The sequence below is a fragment of the Passer domesticus genome, chromosome 16 (assembly GCF_036417665.1).
Source record: "Passer domesticus isolate bPasDom1 chromosome 16, bPasDom1.hap1, whole genome shotgun sequence".
Taxonomy (NCBI): domain Eukaryota; kingdom Metazoa; phylum Chordata; class Aves; order Passeriformes; family Passeridae; genus Passer; species Passer domesticus.
The window spans coordinates 4,932,040-4,943,233 of NC_087489.1; the positions used below are offsets into that span (position 1 = coordinate 4,932,040).

Genomic DNA, 11,194 nt, shown 5'->3' on the forward strand with positions numbered 1-11,194 from the left:
TCTGAGCCCTCCAGCCCAGGCTGGGTGGTGTGGCTGGGGCAGGGGGATTTCAAACATCTGCTTCAACTCAGCCCCTCTCTGAGCCCAGCCCCGGGCACCCGCTGACAAACAATGAACGGCTGAAGGATAACAATGAGTCAGGTGAAAAAAGGAAATTGTTTTTTTGACAATCTGCTGTTGGGCAGGGGGGGAGGCAAAAGACCCCATAAGAATGAAAAGCCTAGGAGAAAGGGGATAAGTTAACATTAAATGGGCATGTGGTGACAGGGAGGGAAATGGTGGGACAGCTGGAAATGCAGCAGGAGCCTGGAGAAAATCGATACGAGATAAGCGTTCCAGGGGTAGTGCTGTTCATCAGGTGACAGAGTTAAAGGCAGTGAGACACTAAAAGTGAGAAAATATCACTGACCCCCTGCAGTATTGATCAAACAGCTGAGACACTCAAGGCCAAAGTCACTAATAAAGTGAGACATATCAGCAAGAAGCCCATGAGAGCAGATGAGTTGGCTTCTGAAGGTCTTAAAAATAAAAATAAAACATATCTGCAAAAGTTCTTGTTAACCATCTTCTTTGTCTTGTTAAGTGCAAAGGAGACAAAGCAGCTTTGTTGGGAGGCATGGAGGAGAGGCATGAGGCTGGCTGTGTTATTTGAAAACTGAGTGGATTTTGTAGGGAGAGAAAAAAAAGGAGCCTGTGATGCTGGGGAGGGACAGCAGCTCTGCCAGGACAACTGCAGAACCACCTGAGCTTTGGGTCATGGCCCTTAATGGGTCAGTCTGGTCACCTGAGCACCTGTGGTGACACCTGTGCACATTTGCCTCAACACCCTCAAAGCACAAGCCTGAATCAGTTCTCACAGGGAAGACCAGGTGATTTGTGCTCCTTGGTTTTCTCTAACTGCACTGGCTGAGAGAAACAGGTGAGGACAGGCCTCTGCCAGGACACAGGCATTTCTAATGGGAACAATAATTAAATTAACAGTTTATTCCCTGCCTCCTCCCACTTAAAATCCCTGAAATTGTGCCTGGAGGACTTAATGCTCTCATTTCCTGTTTGAAATAGGCTCAGGTCAGCTTGTTGTGTTGGTGTGGGCACAACCTGCAGCCATCCTTGACCACCTCATGAACTAAAACTTGTCCCAGAGCTGGATAAGAAGATGTTTGGGCACCGCTGTGTGTTGGGAACTGTCCAAATGTTCCAACCCCAAGACACTTCAAAAAGACTTCTAATGGTGAGCAGACAGTGTGAAAGGAGAGATGTAAAAAGAGCAAATGTTTAAAAGTGTTGCCTGGATAAGGCACCAGAGGAAATGAATGAGGCTGTGTGGTTGGCTACAGGGGGGAATGGAATAACTTTATTTTTGAGTCTTGGTGTTGCATGTTAAATAAGAAGGAAACCCCCCCACTTCTTGGAATTAGAGGGATCAGGAGAGTCTTTTCACCTCTCCTGTTTTTAATGGGTGCAGTTCCTGAGTGGATGTTCTCTGCTGGGAAATACCTAACTTAAAGGTTTGATACAGGTCCAGCTAGTCCCTTGCAGGTGTGTGGATTTTGAGTAAATAATTCTTAGATGTGCATCTGTGCAATGAAAAAAACCCAGTAAATTAGAATAGCTCCTTTTGTTTATTATTTTTGTCTTCTAGCAAAACCTTTGCTGTTTCACACACTTTAGAAATAGGTGAGTTAGGAACTAAATATTCTGCCTGACCTCTTCAATGCTCAAATTCCCTTTTATTCCAGTTCTTGGTGTGTCTAGGAAGGGCAGTGTCCCAGAACCAGTCAGAAACAACAGAGAGGGTCTGATTAGGTTATTTTGTTGAGCTATTTTAGTTATCCCAGCATTTGCACCATTATCTGTTCACATGAACTGTTATCTTGGTGCACTTTTACCTGCCTTTATCGTGGTTGAATACTGGGAAAACAGAGCTCCTTGGGAAAGAAAAGGAAAAACTCCACCCTTTTGTTAGTTTTTTTATGAAAGATAACTTCCCCTGTCTTCTGTCTTTCCTCTGGCTTTTGCCCCTCTCCCTTGTGGAGCAAAGCAGGAAGGGAAGATGAAATAAATACTGGCTTGCTAAGTGAGGGTGGACGTGAGGTCCCTGCAGTGGTGATGATGTAGAGCCCTGAAAGCATTTGTGCTGTGAATAACTTCAGCTCAGGAACTGCCAGGCCCCAGAGGAGGGAATTCTGGGGAACAGGAGAGTCCAGAAAGGAAGCTGACAGAGGAGATGGGATTTATGTTGCTCAGCTGTAGGAAAGAGAGGTTAAAGGAATTGCTGGATTAACCAGGTTTCTGTGGTAGCAGAAACAACTGCACCTTAAAATCCTCTTGGAAGACCCTAAACCCAGAAGACTGTGGTTTTTTTTGTTTGTTGGTTATTTTTTGTGTTGTTGTTTTTATTTTGTATTTTTCCTTTTTTTGTGGGTAGGGTTATCACTAGAAATGTTTGCAAAATTTAACTGGGACATTGCCCATTTTATAAACAGCAAGGTCAGATCAGCCAGCAAATAGAGATTAATTTAATTAAATCAATATGTGATTGCTAAGCCTCATAAAAAATCTTAAATAAGAACTTTGGAGAGAAAAATTGATTACATTTGCAGGGTATAAAATGGAGTATTTCATTTCTTCATGAAATACTTTTGCAAAGGTTTAGAAAATGATTGACTTCTTCCTCTCCCCATTTCCCCACCCCTTCATGTGATAGAAAAACTGGTGTCTGTTTTGGGATTTTTCTTTTCTGTTGGATATTCCAGCCTTACAAGTTCGAGCATGTAGTGGGGAAAAAAGGAAAACCCCACCACAACCCTTTGCACCTCTGGCCCTTCAGAAAGGTACAATTGTGTTACTTTTGGTGTTTTCAGATGTTTTCCTTCAACCAGAAGGTTTTTAAAAGCTCAGTGATTCTGGGCATGTGACTGTGGGGTGCACAGGTATTTCTTGCCCACCCTGTTGAGTTTTATATTCTACTGAGCCTGTTAAATTCATAATTTTATTCCCTAGGAAATCGGGTGAGGGGCTTGGGCAGACAGGGAATATTATGAGGGAGATGACCCTGGAGCAGCCCAGGTGCAGGAAGGTGCTCCTGCACCCAAGAGCAGAAGGCTTTTCTCCCTAAATACCTGAAGTTAACTCTGCTAGCGGGATCCCACAGGGGTTTTGTTACATCCACTCTTAAAATAAAGAATTTTTCCTTGCCTTTCAAGCACCCACTTTTCCATGCAGCTCAGACATCCCACTCAGCTTGTCTGCAGGTGTTGAGAGGTGCAGGTGAGGGTGTGGCTGTGCCACAGCCCCTCTGGAGCCGGGCTCCATCCCATAACTGCTTTATCTGTGCCCCCTCCCAAAGCTGAGCCACCTCCTCCTGTGCTGCTCACGTGGAGCCTTTCCCTGAGCTCCAGTCCCAGGAGAAGCTGAGGGACACGAGGAGCTGGGCAGGGGCTGATGTGCCAGCCCTGGAGTCCTGTGGGCATGGGGACTTCCAGGTCTAGAGGGGGAGGCACCGTGCCCAGCACCACCCTCTCTTTGTACTTGTCTAATTATCATTGCTCCTTGCATTTGCTTCCAGTGGGTGAGTAATGGAGGAGGGCTGCAGGGAAGGGGTGCTGCAGGGGGATTTGTGGGATGGGGATCCCATCCTGGAGAGGAGGACACGACCTTGCTGAGCATCCAGGGCAGCCCCAGCTGCTGGTGTGTGCTGTTTGCTTGGGAGGGGACTGCGGTGAGATTTAAGGTTGTTTTCACCTCTGAGTGCCAGTTATTCATGTTTTAATTTCTAAATATTGAATTTCTAAATATTTCCCAATAAATGTGGAAACACAAGTAAATCCCTTGCTCTAGGTTATTAGTGAAAATAAAGATGTTAGTGAAAATATTTCTTGGCCAAAACTAACAGGCCAAGAAACACTTATAGTGTATTGTAATTAAAAAATAGTTGGCTTCTAATTGTAATAGCATAAATGATAACATCTGTATTGTCTCACCCTTCACATGAGTCTAAATATAGAATAAAAATTTTTAAAACACCTCTCAATTACCCCATGTCTAAATCATTAAAGGACATAATCTGACAAATAAGCCCACAGTTGTTCTGAAGTGAGCCATTTCCCTGTGAGACCTGAGGAGGTGTTACAGGCCTTCTGAGGTGTGATCCAAGCTGCTGTGCTCATCCTTGATAAGCAAAATCTCCCGATTGTTTCAAGAGTTACTTTAACAAATCAAACTCTTTGTAGCAGTAACTTTCTTTTCTTGGAGCCGAAGATAACTGTGGATTTTTCAGGGCAGCAATCTTTACCCAAAGAGCAGATGTAGCTCTGCAACAACCCTTCCACTGGTGGAGCACATTGGTGTTCAGTAAAGCACATCTGCCCCTGAGGCATGATGGTTTTGTTAGGATATTCCATGGCCTTGTGTGGGCTGGGTGTAACCATGGTGGGAAACAGAACCCTGATGCATCCTTTTTATTTTGTGTGTGTGTGTGTGTGCAGTAACCTGCCTTCAGAGAGCACTGCTTCCTTTTTTCCTCTTGATCAAGAGGTTCCCAGAGTGGTCCTGCTGACTTCCCACAGGGATCCTCCCTGTGCTTTCCTGTGGTGTAATTTGGGGTCAGGGATCCCGTTCTAGTGAAATGCAAATATTTTGGCCTCCTGGAGATTTATTTACATGGGTGAGGAGAAGACAGGACATTTTGTGAGGGGGGAGAGTGGGGTATTCATTCTTACTATACACAAATAAGAAGTCTGGATAGGTCAGAAGATTTAGCCCAGTATCTGTTCAGCCAAGCTTTTGTTAATATTTATTTGTGTTTCATCAAGTTCATTGTGATGTCTTTAAACACTCGCAGCAGTCTAAATTTCTGAATTAATAAGGGGGGTGGAATCCTTTGGCCATGTCCAGGTAGCAAAGAACAGTTTGTACCTTGTCTAGCAGAATTTGTATGTGATGCCACAAATCTTCCCCTTGTTTTGTGTGATACTTAAACATCTCAGACAAAGAAAGCTGCACAACTTATAACCTGGCTCTGTCTCACATGTGAGTTACATGTGGAATATTTATAGGTGCAGTGAAGGAATTCCATGGGATATTTATAGATGCAATTCAGGAATTTTATCAAGGCTCATTTTTATTCTGTGGAGCATGTGCTTTTATGCAGTTTTGCTGGTTTGTTTTATCTTTCTACTTATTTTTTTGCCACCTGATTCCCAAGAAGAGGTTTCTTGACATCTGCACAAGCTCACATCATGCCCTAACCTGTGATTATAGAGAATTTCATGCTTATATTGCCCTCTGTGGCTGTGGGGGATCTTGGGCTGTTCTGACAGAGAGGTTTCCACTGTTGAGCAGAGCTGTGCTCAGTGAGGTGGGGCCCTTGCAAGACAGTCCAGCACTTGTGCCTCTGCCCTGGGGAGGGAGCAGTGAACCCAGCAGCTGAAACCACCCTTTGGGAAGCTCTTGGTTTCAGTGAAAGCATAGCATCTTCTTACAGTGGAATGAGAAGGAGGATGGATCAAAACCAGAGGGGTCCTACCCCAGCATAATGTGACTTTGTTCTGGTGGCATATCAAGGAGAAGCTTTGGAGGGTGTTTGGAAACCAGTACAGCCAGACCTAGTGTAACCAAACACAGGTTTTCCACAGTAAAAACAAACCCTCTCAGAGACCTTTCCCCTTTAGAGGTGTGTGCTGTGCTCTCTGTAACACCCTGATCCCTGAGAACCATAAATCTACCCCAGGGGACCTCTGAGGCTTGGACAGGGCTGGGAAGCAGTTCTGTTCTTTGTCCTCTGACAGAATAGTCCAGAACTATTGAAATTCATGGTGGGTAGGCATCAAATCAGCATTTCTTTTCCCTTGAGCAGCTTGCTCTGTTAACTGATAAACCTTGTAAAGCAAAGCCATCCTTTCCTCTGGGGACAGGAAGGGTTTTGAAGATCCAGAAGAGTGAAGGTGTATTGTCTCTCACAGTCAAAAATCAATGTGTTCAAGCATAAGAGCTGCTTGTACTTGAGCATTCCTTGGTGAAGGAATGGGAAGATTGTTGGCTGAATTTCCCAGCCATTCCAGCTCGTGGCTGAACATCCCTGCTCTCCCCTTGCCCCGGTGTGCAGGCAGGTCCTGGTTCAGAGACCTCTGGGGCCAGGTTTAATCTGCCCCTTCACTTACCTGATCTGGGAAGGAAAGGAACAAAAGATCCCAGCTCTAAAAGGCCCCAGCTCAAGCCAATCTGAGGGCATGCGATGGGAACGGCCAATTATGATGGGATTATAAAAGATGGCATTACAGCACTGGAAGTATTGATTGAACCTTTAGCCATAGAGACATTGAGAGAGAGAGAAGGAATGAGTGGGAGATCAATATATGCATCTTTAGGCCTATTTATCTCTGGGTGATTTTTCCATTCCCCTTCCTGTTCGATATGGCATAATTTACCTTCATAAAGTGTTCAGCGTCAGGGGTCCATTATCAGAGTAATCAGTTTTGATTAGTAGAGAAAGGGTACAAAATTGTTTAGCCTCTAGATAGAACTGTGAAGAGTGAGTAAACTATGCTTGACAGCACCTAATGCAGTTAGAATGTAGACTTAATTTGATTCCAATTCTTTATGGCTTTCCATGATTTCAAGCATCTATTGGTTTGTTAGAAAAATATAATAGGAAATGGGCTGTGGCAGGTGGGAGGGGAGAGGGAGGAGAGAGATAATTTAAGTTTGCAGGATGCAATTTCCCTCAATATAAACATTCTAATGCAATTTGATGCCTGTTGTGTTTTGGTGCACCCAGCAGGAGCTTTTATTTTTCAGATTTATTTTTAGCACTTTGAGGATACTCAGGGGGTAACCCAGTCTGGAGGGCTGGATGTTTATTGCCATGAGCTGAGCCTCTGAAACTCTGACCTGCAGCTCAGAGCTGCGAGTCAGGGCTCTTGTCTTTCCTTCCCAGCTCGTTCCCTTGGATGGTGCTGCAGCATTGGCCTCCTCCTAACTTGTGTTTGTTCCTTTTAAAGGGGAGAGGAGAATCCTGTGAAAGGCATTAATGGTGGCAGAGGTCTTGGAGATCCTCTAGGGAAGGGGCTGTCCTTTGGAGTCAGCCATTGATCAGGAGGGGGTTAATGCTGCTGAACACACCATCAGTGCCAGGGAGAGCCAGCTGGGTTTTACTGGCAATGGCTTCACTCTGCTCCAGCTCTGAGCTCAGCCAGCAGAGCAGTGTGCTGGAAAGGACTGGCTCTTTCCCCAAACTCCTGCAATCAGCTGCTTTGAACCCTCAGTCCATCTCATAGTGCCTGAGGCAGCTGGTGCACAGTGATTCCACCCCTGGCAGTGGGCACAGGGTCAGTCAGGTAACAACTGACAAGAGCGGGGACAGTCCCTCCACGTGGCTGAGCCCAGGCACATCCCTGGCTGTGGTGGGAAGTGATGCTCAGGGCCTGGTGTTTGTCACACCAGGGTGCAGAATTTAGTCCTGAATTCACATCCCAAATGGACAAATCCCCATCCCTGCAGAGCTCTGCTCGTCTCTTACAGTGAACTGACCCAAGGTTTTCACCTCAGCTGGGTCAATAATCACCTGTGCAAAGGCAGGAGATGTGGGAGCAGGGCACCTCCTGCACGCCCATGGCAAGGGGCACAGGGCAGCTGGCTGGGTCATCTGCAGCTGTAAAACTTTATGTGAAGGTGAAATTGATGATAAAACCTGAGTGTGCCAACTCCCATTTCATTTACCTGAGGCTTTTAAACTCTTCCCAGATACCCATCTTGTTCTAAATCCTCCCCCAATTTTTTCCTCTGTTGTTTTTCAAGAGAAGCTGAGGAGTTGGAAGAAAACCAGTCAGAATTCTTGAAGTTGGCCAATGAAGTCCAAGAGAGGACCAGCCTGGATCTTGCATCCCAAAAAGCCAAGCTGAGCCTCTGGAGCTCACACCCAGCTGGCACAGCTGCCTCTGCCCAGATGGGAGGATCCCTGGCCACGGGTGAGTTACCAGTAACACTCTGCAGGACATATTTATTTTTCTAGTTTTAGCTATAAAATTAGAGCTTCACAAACCCATCTGAGTAATAGGATCTCCACTCACAGATCCTGTAGTGTTTGGTTTATACCCTCTAGTGACCAGGGCTTTTAATACCTTTAACATTGAAATGGAGACAGTGCTGCTTGTTCCTGTGCTTTTACTGAGCCTTGGGATATTTGGGTTTGTGTTTATTATCCCAGGTCCTGAAGGCAAGGGACTGCAAGAGAATCTTGGCTTTTGTTTGAAGCATTTCTAGTAACTGTGGTTTGTGAGAATGGCTTTAAAATGTGATCTGGCTCCACTGTAAAGACTCAGGGACTAGAAGACAAAGAAAGACTTAAGTGAAAAAAGCACAACAACCCAAATTAATTTTTGAGCTACTTATGTCCTTTTTTTTTTTTTTTTCAGGGTGGACAATATACTCACAATAAATTTATATACACATCATTATATATATGGAGGTGTTCACTTTATTCTCTTTTTTCATTTGGAAAGTTGTGTGTAATGTAAAGAATTGGCAAGCAGCTACCATCAACTACAACAAAAATATTTGAAACTTCTTTCCTCCTGTGATGCTTCACTTGCTCCACATCCAATGCAAGCCAAAGAATGCTGGGCTTGCAAATGACTTTTCATGATGAATTCATGTCCAGTTGGAAGTGGCTGTAGGAACTTCTGCTACTGGAATTGAGGAAATGCACCTTGGCATCTAAAGGGATGAGCAAGAGGTGGTGAGACCTTGAGTGGTTTGGATATGGTGGTGGCTGGGTGACGACTGTGATCAAAAAAGAACTGTTATTATCCAAAAAGCCATAACTATGCCAGTCCTGGTTTTGGGGCTTGTTTGTTTTCTTACAGGCATGAAAATGGTATAAATTATTTTTTCTGTCTCTATTTTTTTTTTCAACAATGTTACACTTTGTATGGACAAACAGAGGTAGCTGAAGACTTGCTGTGTGTCAGAGTAGCCTGCTGGGTTGTAAAGACTTGTGAAGAAAACAGAGTTGGTGCAGTTAATTGTCCACAGAAATTTCTTTGCGAGCTGTTTCTGCTCACAGAAATGCTGTTCTCCTCTTTCACTTGGTGAGGAAGCTGTGGTACCTGCCATCTCTGCAGAAGAGTTTTTGATCTCCAAAGTTTTTGGTTTCAGAAGAGAAACAGGCTGAACTTGGGGGGTATTGCTGGAATGGGACATTTCCCACCACCTTTTTTCTGCTCTGCAGCTGGCCTTGCCCCACCATGTAAATGGGGGAATTTTGTGGAGAACATTATCTCCGCTTTTGCAGACCTCTGTCAGAAACTTCAGCCTCTGTGTGGACGGGCCAGAAGTACTAAAACACAATTTCAGAGCGAACCAGAAGGATTTCCATGACTGGATTTTTGGTCCATAGCCCAGCAGAACCCTTAAACACATGTGCAATCTGAGGGAAGTGTGTAACATCTTAAGTGAATTTGTTTCAGCTGTGTTCACGCCTCTATGTCAAGTACTTCAGATGAAAATTGGGACTATAAAACCCTGCTGGTATGAAAGTTTTTTCTTCTATAAAGTTTAAAGTTGTGTGCAGCAGTATTCCATATCCCAAACTAATAGTTTGCATGTGCGAACCAAAGTATTAAGTTCACAGTTTTTGAGCAAAGCCAATGTTTATGATGTGACACATCCAGTGTGTCACTTACCTGCTCAACCACAAAGCTGCCTCATATTTTGTGGAATTGGGATCTGTGGGATAGCAAGACTTGCTGCTGCAAAGAGGTTAAATTAATCAAGTTGTTTGAATGGGAGAAATTATTAAGTGATCAAAATATACAGCTCATTTTTGTAGTAAAGTGAAGTGGATGGCTTGCTTATCTCAGTGTCCACATGCATGTATTCCTGCTCTTTCAGGAAATTCATCTCCAGTGCAAATTCACAGATTTCCCATCTTTGGACTAGCATAATTCAGACTTCTGGCTGTGAAAGTGATTCCAGGCGAAGAAACTGGATCCTGTTTAATATCTGAAAGTCTTCATCTGTGCTGGGGAAGGGTCACCACGTGTTCTGTCAGCAGAGTTACCAGCTTTAAGCAGACACACATATCTGGGGCTGCATGATTTAAAGGGGTAACATTTTTCAGTAGTTAAAAGATGCCAGCTGGGTAAATAAACCCAGACCATCATGCACAAGTCCTCCTGCTTCCCAAAGTTCATTAGAGATAACAAGACTCTTGGCATTTGGATAATAAATCCACGCTCTAAGGGCTGCTGTGTGCAGGTTGAGGAGCTCAGATGGTGACATTAATGGTGCAAATACAATAACATTTGAAAAGAAACTTCTTGGAGGGGAGAGGAGGGAGCAGGAAAGGGCAGCCAAGTGTTGGAGCACTGGGGGGAATTTCACAATTGCACCTCTCTGTGCAGAGCACCCACCACAGACAGACCTGCCACAGGCTGCTGGTTATTTCTGTGTCAGGGAAGGGAGTGTTTGGGGCAGTGACAGGTGGGGAATGGGGATGTTCCCTGCCTGAGCTGGTTTGTCTGGCCTCAGCAGTGGGGGCAGATGGGCTCAGGGACTGCCTGGGATGTCACCCCCAGCTCTTCCTTCCTCACCTGCCTCCCTGCAATGGTTTCATTTGCACTGAGTTACCTGCCTGTGTGCTTGGGCTGTGGGTATTTGGCTGTAATCCCAAAATACTTCTTGAAAAGTTTGTGCAGGGGAAAGTTAAAACCTCCAGAAAAACACTGTGAGATACTCAGTGAGGCAGGGGCTACCTGTGATTTTTGGTAATAAGCCCCTTTTTATTGCTTTAGTACTAATTACCAACTCCTCCATCAGATACAGAAACTGTGTACATCCATGATCTGTGCTGATCTGATAACACCTGTGCACCAGTGTTCTCCTTGGCCAGCAGAGCAAAAAAAAAAAAAAAAGAACAAATGTAATTTTGAAAGTTTCTTCAGTGAGAAGAGGGAGAGAATCTGATGTGGGCTGAGGAGAATGGGGGAACCAACACTGCTGCCCTGCCAGGGTTCCTCACAGGTCTGTGCTGACTCTGGGTTTAAAGCCAGCTCTCCTGGCTTTGCTGAGAACTGTGAAAATGTCTTTAAACTTAAATTTTTATTGTTCTGTGCTTTTATTTTTATTGTTCTGGAGAGCAAGAGACATGCTAGCACAGACTGATTTATTTTCAGCCATGAGAAATAGTGAATTT

At 44.6% G+C, this 11,194-nt stretch overlaps 1 long non-coding RNA gene across 4 annotated transcripts; it reads left to right on the forward strand.

Annotated features, from left to right (window-relative positions):
- The first annotated feature begins 1,023 nt into the window (after positions 1 to 1,023).
- Positions 1,024 to 10,933, forward strand: LOC135282236 (uncharacterized). 4 transcript variants are annotated; one of them, XR_010348514.1, is made up of 4 exons: positions 1,024 to 1,231; positions 7,798 to 7,967; positions 8,415 to 9,528; positions 9,892 to 10,933. It is a non-coding gene; the product is annotated as an uncharacterized LOC135282236 (long non-coding RNA). The 4 variants fall into 4 exon arrangements; XR_010348515.1 differs by having other exon boundaries at positions 1,025 to 1,231; positions 8,415 to 8,734; positions 8,942 to 10,933; XR_010348512.1 differs by lacking the exon at positions 9,892 to 10,933 and having other exon boundaries at positions 1,026 to 1,231; positions 8,415 to 9,854.
- Positions 10,934 to 11,194: the final 261 nt, after the last annotated feature.